Source organism: Nanorana parkeri, unplaced genomic scaffold (genome assembly GCF_000935625.1).
Source record: "Nanorana parkeri isolate BGI_ZX_2015 unplaced genomic scaffold, ASM93562v1 scaffold252, whole genome shotgun sequence".
In the NCBI taxonomy this organism is placed as follows: Eukaryota; Metazoa; Chordata; class Amphibia; order Anura; family Dicroglossidae; genus Nanorana; species Nanorana parkeri.
In genome coordinates this window covers 838,426-848,395 of record NW_017306520.1, presented here as the reverse complement: position 1 = coordinate 848,395, position 9,970 = coordinate 838,426, and positions in this window count along the sequence as shown.

Below are 9,970 nucleotides of genomic sequence, written 5' to 3'. Positions count from 1 at the left end.
CTCGAGTGGTGAGCGGTGCAGCTGGTGGGGGGGGGGGGGGGCAGGGCGGAGGAGGGAGTGCTGTCACTTCAGAATGGCCAAGTGGTGGGTGAGGTGAGAGAGAGGCGCTGGCTGTCAGATCCTGGCTGAGCGTCCCCAAAAGGGGCAAGGGTACACAGCCAGGCTGGCCCTGGCTGTGCCCCCTCGCAGCTGCCCCTGAGGCGAGTGCCTTATTCACCTCACCCTTGCCACGGCCCTACCATAGGGTGTTCTTGCACAGGGCAGGTGGGGGGTGTCTTTTGTTTTTGTCTTTAACACAGTTTTACATTAATATTGTATTTTGTTGTCAACCTATTATAAATGAGAATTTTATCCTTTTGTCCTAGAGAAGTCATCATGTACTCCCTCTGGCTGGGGTGCCAGTGCCATCCAGATTCCCTCTCACCCCCTCACTCCATCATTCTTTTTCCCCTTGTTTTTTTTTCTCTCTTTCCTCTCATCATCCTTCATTCTTTCCCTTGCATTCTATTTATCCTTTGCTACATACCACCTTCCCCTATATACAACCTCTGTATTTCATGTGTCATACTTTCTGTTATGGTGACAACCATGATATGTGACATGGGCTCACCCAAGTTTCAGAGTCTAAGTGGCAACTTGCTCTTTACCAGAGCACCCCACACGTAGTAATGGGCTGGTGACCCTAGTGGCCCCTGAGCTACTTTGCTGCAAGTTGACACCAGGTCATGGCCCTCAGGGTCACTCAAACAAATGGTCACAGGAACAGGATGGCTATGCTGTGAATATAGAGTGCAAATAATGGAAGGTCAGAGTCCAGGCTAAGGTTGAGGCAGTCAGAATGCAAGAGAGAGGTACAGGAACAAGCTGAGTTGGCAACCAGGGCACGAGACACGAGCAGGGCCAGGCAATCTGAGACAGCAACAGACAAATCAAGAACAACAGAATTTCAGACACAGGGTAGATGACAAGAAGTCACAGCACTCTCAACCATGAGGGAAGGAGTTTAAATTCCCTCTTTGGCCTATGCGCACAGCCCTGCCCCAGGGACACATGCCAATTCACAGTAATGTACGCACCAGTGCATACCACTACAATTTGTGTGGAGCCGGCCGTAGCCAAAAAGCCATGTCATGCTGTAGGCCAGGATGTATATACGCGGATCCCGGAGGTGCTGTACTGCCTTTCCACCTCTACACTACATAAAACACCCACAGGGCACTTATTATTTAGTTCAATCTTTATTCTGGTAAAACCACAGAACATGGTAAGAAATATGTTTCTATTTCAATTGGAAAACAGTCTATTTAGATACAATTTATGTTTCCAGTCAGTACCACTGTGCAAGATTGTGACTGCATATGAACCTTGTTTGTGTCCTGTACTCTGCGAAACAATTATTTATATATACAGTATGTATGTTCATATATATATATAGTGGCATTGCATGGTAAAACCACGGTGTTATGCGGTCTCAAAGACACCCAGGATTCCCAGACTGAGTGGCTCCAGCAAGAAATTGCTTTTAGAAGGAGCTGCCTTTTCAGTCCTTTCCGGGTTTTCTGGATCATAGTTTGGATCCTGGAGGTGGGAGATTTCAAAGAGAATTGGGAAGGATGAAGTCTCCATTCCTGGGTCGATGCTTTAGTAACAACCAGCACCTACAGTATTTGTGCACCTGTGTAGAACCCTCATAAAAAGGGTGCTGGCTAGTGTTGAGAGCTCCACCTGGGAGACAGGAGAACTCCACACAGGAGCCAGAGTGGAGTCCAGTGGTGCAGGTTGTAAAAACTGATTGTGCAGGTTAGCACGTTACTGAGGTTGTCTGTAGGAAAAAGACAGTGGCCCTGGGGATTGGAGCTGGAGCAGCGATGCTGCAAGAGAAAAACATTAAAGGACTGGGACACTGAGTGTTGTTATGCTGAAGATAACCAAACTTTATTTCGTTATATGCTGAAGACAAGCTATTTTTGTTGGATTTCCCTGGCTGTCTGCCTTTGGGAAAAGCGTTTAAGAAAAACGGCTTTGAGGCTGATTGCATGCCTACCATTGTGTTAAGTTCCCCAAATATCTCTGTCTCTCTGTCTCTCTCTTTTTTGTTATTTTTGTTGTTGTTAACGCATCTGATGTGTAAAGATACTCCCAAAGCAAGGTATTAGCATTTAGGTATCAACATTGACCTCCCTTACATGCATGCAGAAATGCTGTAAACTTGCTAAGTGGTGATATGATGTGAAAACTACACACAGCACTGAAATTATTACTATAAAAGAAATTTGTATTTTATTCCCCTGATATTTGTCACAGTCAGAGCCCTACTAACCTACATTTACTTGAAGCACAAATTAGCTTTTAAGTAGCTCGCAGAAAAGCTAGCAAGCCCGTCCAGCTAGTACATCTCACATATAGAGTTAGAGCTAACAAACCAAATAACTGTCCTCTAATAAAGTGAGCAACACATGGCCCTGACACCACATAATGTATAGAGGCTGCACACAGCTAGGCTGCTGGTTCAGCAAGGTACATTAGAAATAAAGGCTCATAGCTGTGACTCCACATTGACTCATCTACATCTTGACCAGGTTCCACTGTCTTGTTGTGACGACACTGAGGCTCTGTTGCTGCAACAAAGACGTTGCAGCCTTGCTTTAAAGGAAGACGTTTTATTTATAGGAAGGATTTGTCTCTGCTTAAATTGGACATAAACCATATGGGTACTATTTATCCTCCGGGAGCATTTGTGTAATAGGCATAACTGCTTGTCAGATTTTTTTAAGTTAACAAAATGGGATATTTATGGAAGAAAATAGGATTCATGTTTAAAGCATAAGAACTCTGTAATCTCTGTCAGACCCCCTTCTCCCATTATAATATCCCTATATGGATATAGTTGCTTAAAGCAAAAATTAAGTAAAAAAATATATAATAGCCCCTTTCAAACATAAAATAAAAATGCAGCTTTTGTAGCAATAATTACTCTTTAATCTTTACACAGGAGCTGATTAAACAGGGAAAGACATGCATGCAGTACTTCCTTCTACTACTAGATCTGCTTGGTCTTCTTGGTTGAATGACAACAAGCACCACTCAACTAGCTTCCTCTGGGCCCAAGGTGTCTATGACCCAGCCTGTGAGTGGACAGCGAACGGCGAAGCAGGACAGTCATTAGCTTATCTTCCTCTCATTCTGCTTTCTCCTCCTATCAACATGCCCCTTGTCAGCACATTAACCTATTGGCTTATTGTGCAGCTTCCTCCTTTTCTCTGAGCTCTGCTGTACAGGGACTAGAAGAGGAGGATAGCTCAGCCTCCTGTGACACCGCTGACAGCCCTCCCCTCCACGACCCGCTCAGCCTCCTGAAAGTTTCTCTCCTCCCCGCTTGCTGCTGCTCTGTGTCCTTACCGCTCCCCACAACCTCTGCTGACACAAGCGGGGGAGCAGCGTGGATCAGAGGGGACACAGAGCAGCACCCAGCGGGAAGTAGAGAAACTAGATCCTCCCCGAACCACTCAGCCTCCTGTCACAGATCAGGAGAGCGGCGGTGTGGGGGGAGACAGCTGTCATTGCTGTCACAGAAGGCTGAGTCCTCCAGCACCGCCCTGCCCAGCCTCCTGTGACAGCGTGTCAGGATGGAGAGCAGGTACAAACATTCAGCGATCGCTGAGTGTTTGTAAATAATTGAGGACATGGTATGTTTACGGTATTCTCACTTATGAATGAATGGGAGTGATCTACATCACCTCCTGTTCATTCATAGTTGTAGTTATTTTAGTTAATTTATTTATTTTTTCTATTTTTATTTCTATTTTGCAGAGTTTGTAACTCCACTTTAGCAAGTTTAACACTTTTAGTAGAGTTACACTTGTGCTCTGATGCACTCCCTCATCTACCTTGACAAATCCCATGCTTGTCTGTCTTCACTTTGCTGAGCCTCCTGGCACACAGAAAAGACCTGCCAGAGTTGCATCGGTAAGTATGAGACTCATTTAGGAGGATGAGAGAGGGCATCAGAGTCCAGTAGGTGTAACTCTATTAAACGTGTGCGAAATCCAGTATCCTGCATTCAAGGTTGTTTAAAAAAAAGGCTATTCACAACATAGCAGTAAGTCAGATGAGTGAGAAGATGGATGTTACCTCACACTCACCACATGCTGGCTGAAAGTTTTAAATATAGGATTTTCATGTTCATATTTTATATTTACCTGACTAAATAGAAAATACTTTATTTTTAAAAAATATATATTTTTAGCTCCAAACATAACAAATAAAATATATGCAAAAACACTAACTTCCCTTTCAAAGCGATTGTTTCAATAGGTTAAAACCTTTTAGTTTGATAAATGCTGATATGTATACACAGACTAGGGACCATCAACATGGATTTGTTTCTTAACAATGTTTCCACAACAGCTGTCATGATTTGATAATGCTTAAACTGGAATGATGCCTCTCCTGGTGTAAAATATACGGTAAGTTAATTAAGCAATGAAAGGGATTTTTGTGCTCATATATACAAATGCATCGTTCATTGGTTATGGAACGCCAAGTTCGCCTTGCAACCTGTCTTAGCAGCCCCGGGCAATGTAAACAACAGGGGACAAGGTCTTCTTGAAGGAGAAACCATAATATATTTCAATTTAGTTTAAGGAATTTTGTTTTATTATATAATGTATGCAAATGTATTTTGGAATATATAACATTTTCATATTTTTCCTTGCGGTTTCATTTCTTAAAAAATTGTATTTCTTACAAATTTGTAAACATTACCTGTAATGGTCATTTGTGTACCAGGGAATGTGATTAGCATCCCTGCTCTGCTGAAATAAAGTCTGTTGTCCTAACGATAAGCCTTTTTTTTTTTTTTTGTCAGACCTGACCCATAGACACACAGGACAAGTACAGCATAGTGCACCTTAGTGGTAGTTCTGTATATAAAGTATGCTTGTTAAGTAGCGATTCTGGTTTTACTTTTTGATACCTTAACCGCCACACTCAGATCATGAATGGACACAATGATAAGGTTGGAACTTCTACAAAAGAGAACCAGGTTAACTAAGGCAATATAAGCTCCAAATATGACCCTAATAGCCAGACTACTTTACATTCCAGGTCTGCAATAAATGCAATCTATAGGACCTGAGAATAGGACCTATTTGTTTAGCCGGCTTGCTGGATATATACAAAACATGACCAACCAATCTTATCTTATCAGCTGTCTTTCGCTCAGTGTCATCCAACCAATCTCACATGGCATTATAAATAGGTTAACAATGGGGTGTTGTGAAGGGTGGCTTTATTCTAATTATATCGCAAAAATGAGACTGATCTAAAGAAAACAAAAGAACTAACATGTACTAGCTCAAGTAATTATGCTTTATATTTAGAGGTGCACTGAAATGAAAATATTAAACCGAATTTTTTTTTTTTTTACCCTTTAAAAAAATATATCATACTATGTCCAGTTATTTACAAACATTTCGCGATGGCTGACTGTTTGTATACTGCTCTCCATCCTGGCTCTTGCAGCTGTCACAGGAGGCTGAGCGGACTGTGTAGGAGGATATCTCGGTCTATTATGACAGCTGACTCCTCCCTCTCACCGCCAGCTCAACCTCCTGTGACAGCTGTCTCCACCCCCACACTGCTCTCCTCCTGATCTGTCACAGGAGGCTGAGCGGGTCGCTGCGGAAAGAGAGCTCAGCCTCCTATGACATCGCAGCTCACACCGTTCTCCATCCCCCGCTCGGCCTCCTCACACTTTCTCTCCTCCCGACTCGACGCTGCGAGGTGTCAAAGGGGACAGAGAGCAGCGCCGGGTAGGGAGGAGATAAACTGCACCACAATTTCGGCCAAAAGATGGAACTTTCTGCATTTTGCCCAAAGTGCCATTTTCAGTCAATATGTTTAGGTGGCTGAAATTTTGGGGCATCCCTACTTATATTATCACATTGTTTTGAAAGACTGCCACTTTTATGATTATATTGTTCACATTTCTGTTTTACCTAATTGCTGCACAACCTTTTTATTCTATATAAAAAGGTTATATGTATACATAATTAACGTGTGCCTAGGGCAGCACGATATCGGAATACAACCCTGAGTAGACCAATCAGCACTGCTGGCTGATCAAATTGTGTTATACCATTTATTAACTGTGTAAAAAAAATCAATTTCATGAAATTGCATAATCATATAGCAAATGGCAACTTTCTATGTACATGTAGGGCATATCTCATTTAAAAGCAATGGGCTACTTTTTCCAACCAAAGCCACCCATCTGATTGGGTCAGTGAATGTGAGCTTCACATGTACTTACTAGGAGGGGCTGGTGAGGGACTATATTAAGAAATTTGATAGTGATAATGGTATCATAGGTAATAATCAGCATGGATTTATGAAAGATCAATCTTTTCAGACCAACCCATTCTAGGAGGAAGTTAGTAGGAATTTAGATAGGAGAATGCCAGTCGATGTAGTAAATCTGGATTTTGCTAAGGCATTCAACACTGTACCTAATAAACATTTAGTTTACAAAATAAATTCTATTACTGTAGAAGAAATTGTATGTACATGGATAGAAAACTGGTTATAGGAACGTGTCTAAATAATAGTGATCCGTGGTTCGATTTCTAAATGGATTAAGATTGTTAGTGCTGTTCCCCAAGAGCTCTGTCTAGGGGCCAATGCTGTTTAACTTTTTTTTATTAATGGTATTGAGGTTGTAATTAGAAGTTTAATTTTAGTGTTTGATAATGATACCAAATTATACAGGGAAATTCATTTAGCACAAGATGGATCATCATTATCAGACCTAGATAAATTAGGAGGGTAGGAAGCTACATGGCAGATAAATAGGCATGTAACATTCTTTGGGAGGGGCTTCTCTGAGTGAATTTGTGATTGGAAAGGATTTAGGGGTCCTAGATTACAGACTTAGCAACGGCATGCAATGCCAATATGCAGCTAACAAAGCTAGCAGAATACTCTCTTGTATTAAAAGGGCATATATTCAAGAGATTAATCTATATTTCTACCCCTTTGAAACATTGGTTCAGCCTCTTCTTGAAGATGCAATTCAGTTTTGGGCGTTAATACATAGAAATAATGAATTAAAAGAGTTCAGAGAAGAGCAACACAACTAATAAGAATGTTAGGGGACCTCAGTATTAAGGAATGAGATACACAAATTACATATTTTTCACTGTAGAGAAGAGGCACTTAAAGGAGAACTATGAGGTGAGTGCTTTTCACTCACCTCATAGTTCTAGCCGACCTGTGACAATGAGATTGTCACAGGTCGGCTCAGTAGATCGGGAGGTGAGCAAACACATACCGGCGTTCGCTCACCTCTCGATCCTGTCATGGCTCTCTGCCGTGACAGGGGAGGGGCTGGATTCCCCCCTCCCCACTCCGATCTGCCAGCGCTGACGGGCGGAACGGACGGGGGAGGGGGCGGGTACAGCTGGCTCTGCCTCTAGATAGGCAGAGCCAGCTGTCACTCACGTAGCTGGGCGGATCCCGTCATCTACGTCGGGATCCGCTGTAGTTCACGGTATTCTGAGCTTGGGGTAACGGGAGGACGCTAGTTTGTGTCCTCCCGTTACCATAAGGAGAACTATGGGGAAAAACACTGACCCCATAGTTCTCCTTTAAGGGGCTATATGATCGCAATGCAAGACAAATATTACTGGTGTTAATTTCCTCTTTGACAGGAGTTTTAGGACCTCCACATTCTATCCCAAATTTAAAAAAACTGGCTTTGTATACACTTTGATAAAAATGTACCAAACTATGTTTAAAGTCAATGAGTGTCGTGGGACCAGGGGTGCCCTCTTACCTGGGGTCTGGCGGGCACGGAGGAGATTGTAGGGTCCTTCTTGGGGTGATTTGGTGCCTGGCGGCTGCTGATTGCAGGTGCGCGCATGTGTGCGTACATGCACGTTACATGTGTGCGTGACATGCGTGCACATGTGACGTTGCCATGGCCTATTAGTCATCTCAGGTGCTGATCATTGCCAGGGAGGGCCTTGCGAGCACACCTTCTCCCCTAGCCGTCACATTGGTTCCCAGGGACCTGTAGCTTCCTCGCTGCTCAGACTACAGGAGTGTTTCTGGTTCCTGCTGGGTTTAAATCCCAGCCAGAGCCAAGACTTGTTGCTGAGTTATTCTGCCATACCCAAAGCAGCTACGAAGGCTCATTTCCTGTGTCCTGCCTTCCTTCCCAGCTATTTGGATCTCCTGGTTATCGACCCCTGGCTTGTCTCCCCGTTTATGATACTCGCTGCCTGCTTTGACCCGGACTGTACTCTGACAACGCATTTTCGATCATCCTATCTTGTACCTCAGCCTGGACTCTTCTTCTGGAATTGTTCCCTGCTATTGGGGTCCACTCCAGGAAACAAGGGAACTTCGCTCCTTCCCTAACAATGAGTTATAGTGGAAACAGTTTTTTCTAAAATGGTGTTCTTGTAATTAGGACTGTGAATAAAGAGTAACAAAATAGAAAAGTTCACATGTGATCGGATTGCTAATGTTTCACCTAATGTTTCTTGTTCCATTTATTGGAGAATAATTACAATATTTCATACTGTAGAGCAGGCTCTGATCTGTATTGAGGAAATCAGGTCACTTTAACTGGAATGAAAATGTTTTGTCCCTTGAGGGTAACGCAGTTGTCTTACTGCAGTCTGTGTCTGTCTCTCAGACAGTTTGGAAAAGAAGTGTTTCTCAAATTAGCCTTCGGGTCTCATCCTTCCCATGGCTGCTTAGTAATGGCTCATGTTATCAAATCTAGTGCCAAAGTATTCATGTTTTTCTAGATATAATTTAAGACTATTTAACATGAAGAGGGCTTGAGAGTCTACCTTTAAAGCAGACCTTGCACTACAAGCTACTAAGGGCTTCCCTCTCCCATGCCAACACACTGCACTAAAAAAAACAAAAACTGTGGATTAAACAGTTAGTTAATATATTTACTTTACCCCTGGGCTCTGTACTGTAGGAGTGATGTTACCAAACTATCTCCAAGATCCCACGGAATGATAAGTAGTCCTAATCTCGCAATCTGACCCTCCATCACAGTGCAGGATCATCTTCTCATAAGAGTCGGGCTACTCAGCATTCCCCAGGATCTCACCAGAAGGTTGACATCACCTTCATCTAGGCACTGAATGAAAGCAGAGCCGGGGTAAAGTAATTATATTAACTTACCGTTTTATTCATAAACTTTTTGTTTTAATGTAATGGCAGCATTTTGGCATAGGGGAGGTTGACCCTGGTAAATAAGCGGACTTTGCATTTTTAGCACAAAGCTGTGATGCCAAGTCTCACTCTGCAGCAGCACATATAAAATGGGCTATAGCTAGGGTGGGCAACCTCAACTACACATAGCTCAAGATTTTGCTGACACATTGATAATGCAGGATTGGGCTGACTATATTGACCACATTTATCTGTTTATATCAGTAATTATCTATTAATATTATTTTGAATGTGAATTAAATTACATTTGAGTAATATGTATTAATGTAAAAGAAGGCGAACAAGCTTGTCTGAAACTTTTCGCCTGCACAGTCATTAAAACCACAGGCACTGCTGCTGGTGCTGGCTGTCAGAATACAATAGCTGCAGTGGGAGATTCATCCCTTCAGACTGTTTTACGTGGATGGAGGAATCTGTTTGATTTTTTTCTTTTGTAGTTCCACTATTGCAGTCAAATTTGAGAAAACCACACTATATGTTTTTATGTGTCCTGATTGACACAGCATACCTAAAACATTTTTTTTTTAAATATACTGCTAACCTTTTAGATGTTTTCTGGTCTTTGTGCAGGCCTCTGTGCAGATTCCAAGCTACTCTGAGCAGTTTAGGGGGGGAAAATAAAAGGCCCTAAGTGGAAGGTAGACCCTACGTCTCTGCTGTAAATTGTGCAGCCTCAGGACATAAACTAACAAAAGGAAACCTTTTATAGCTC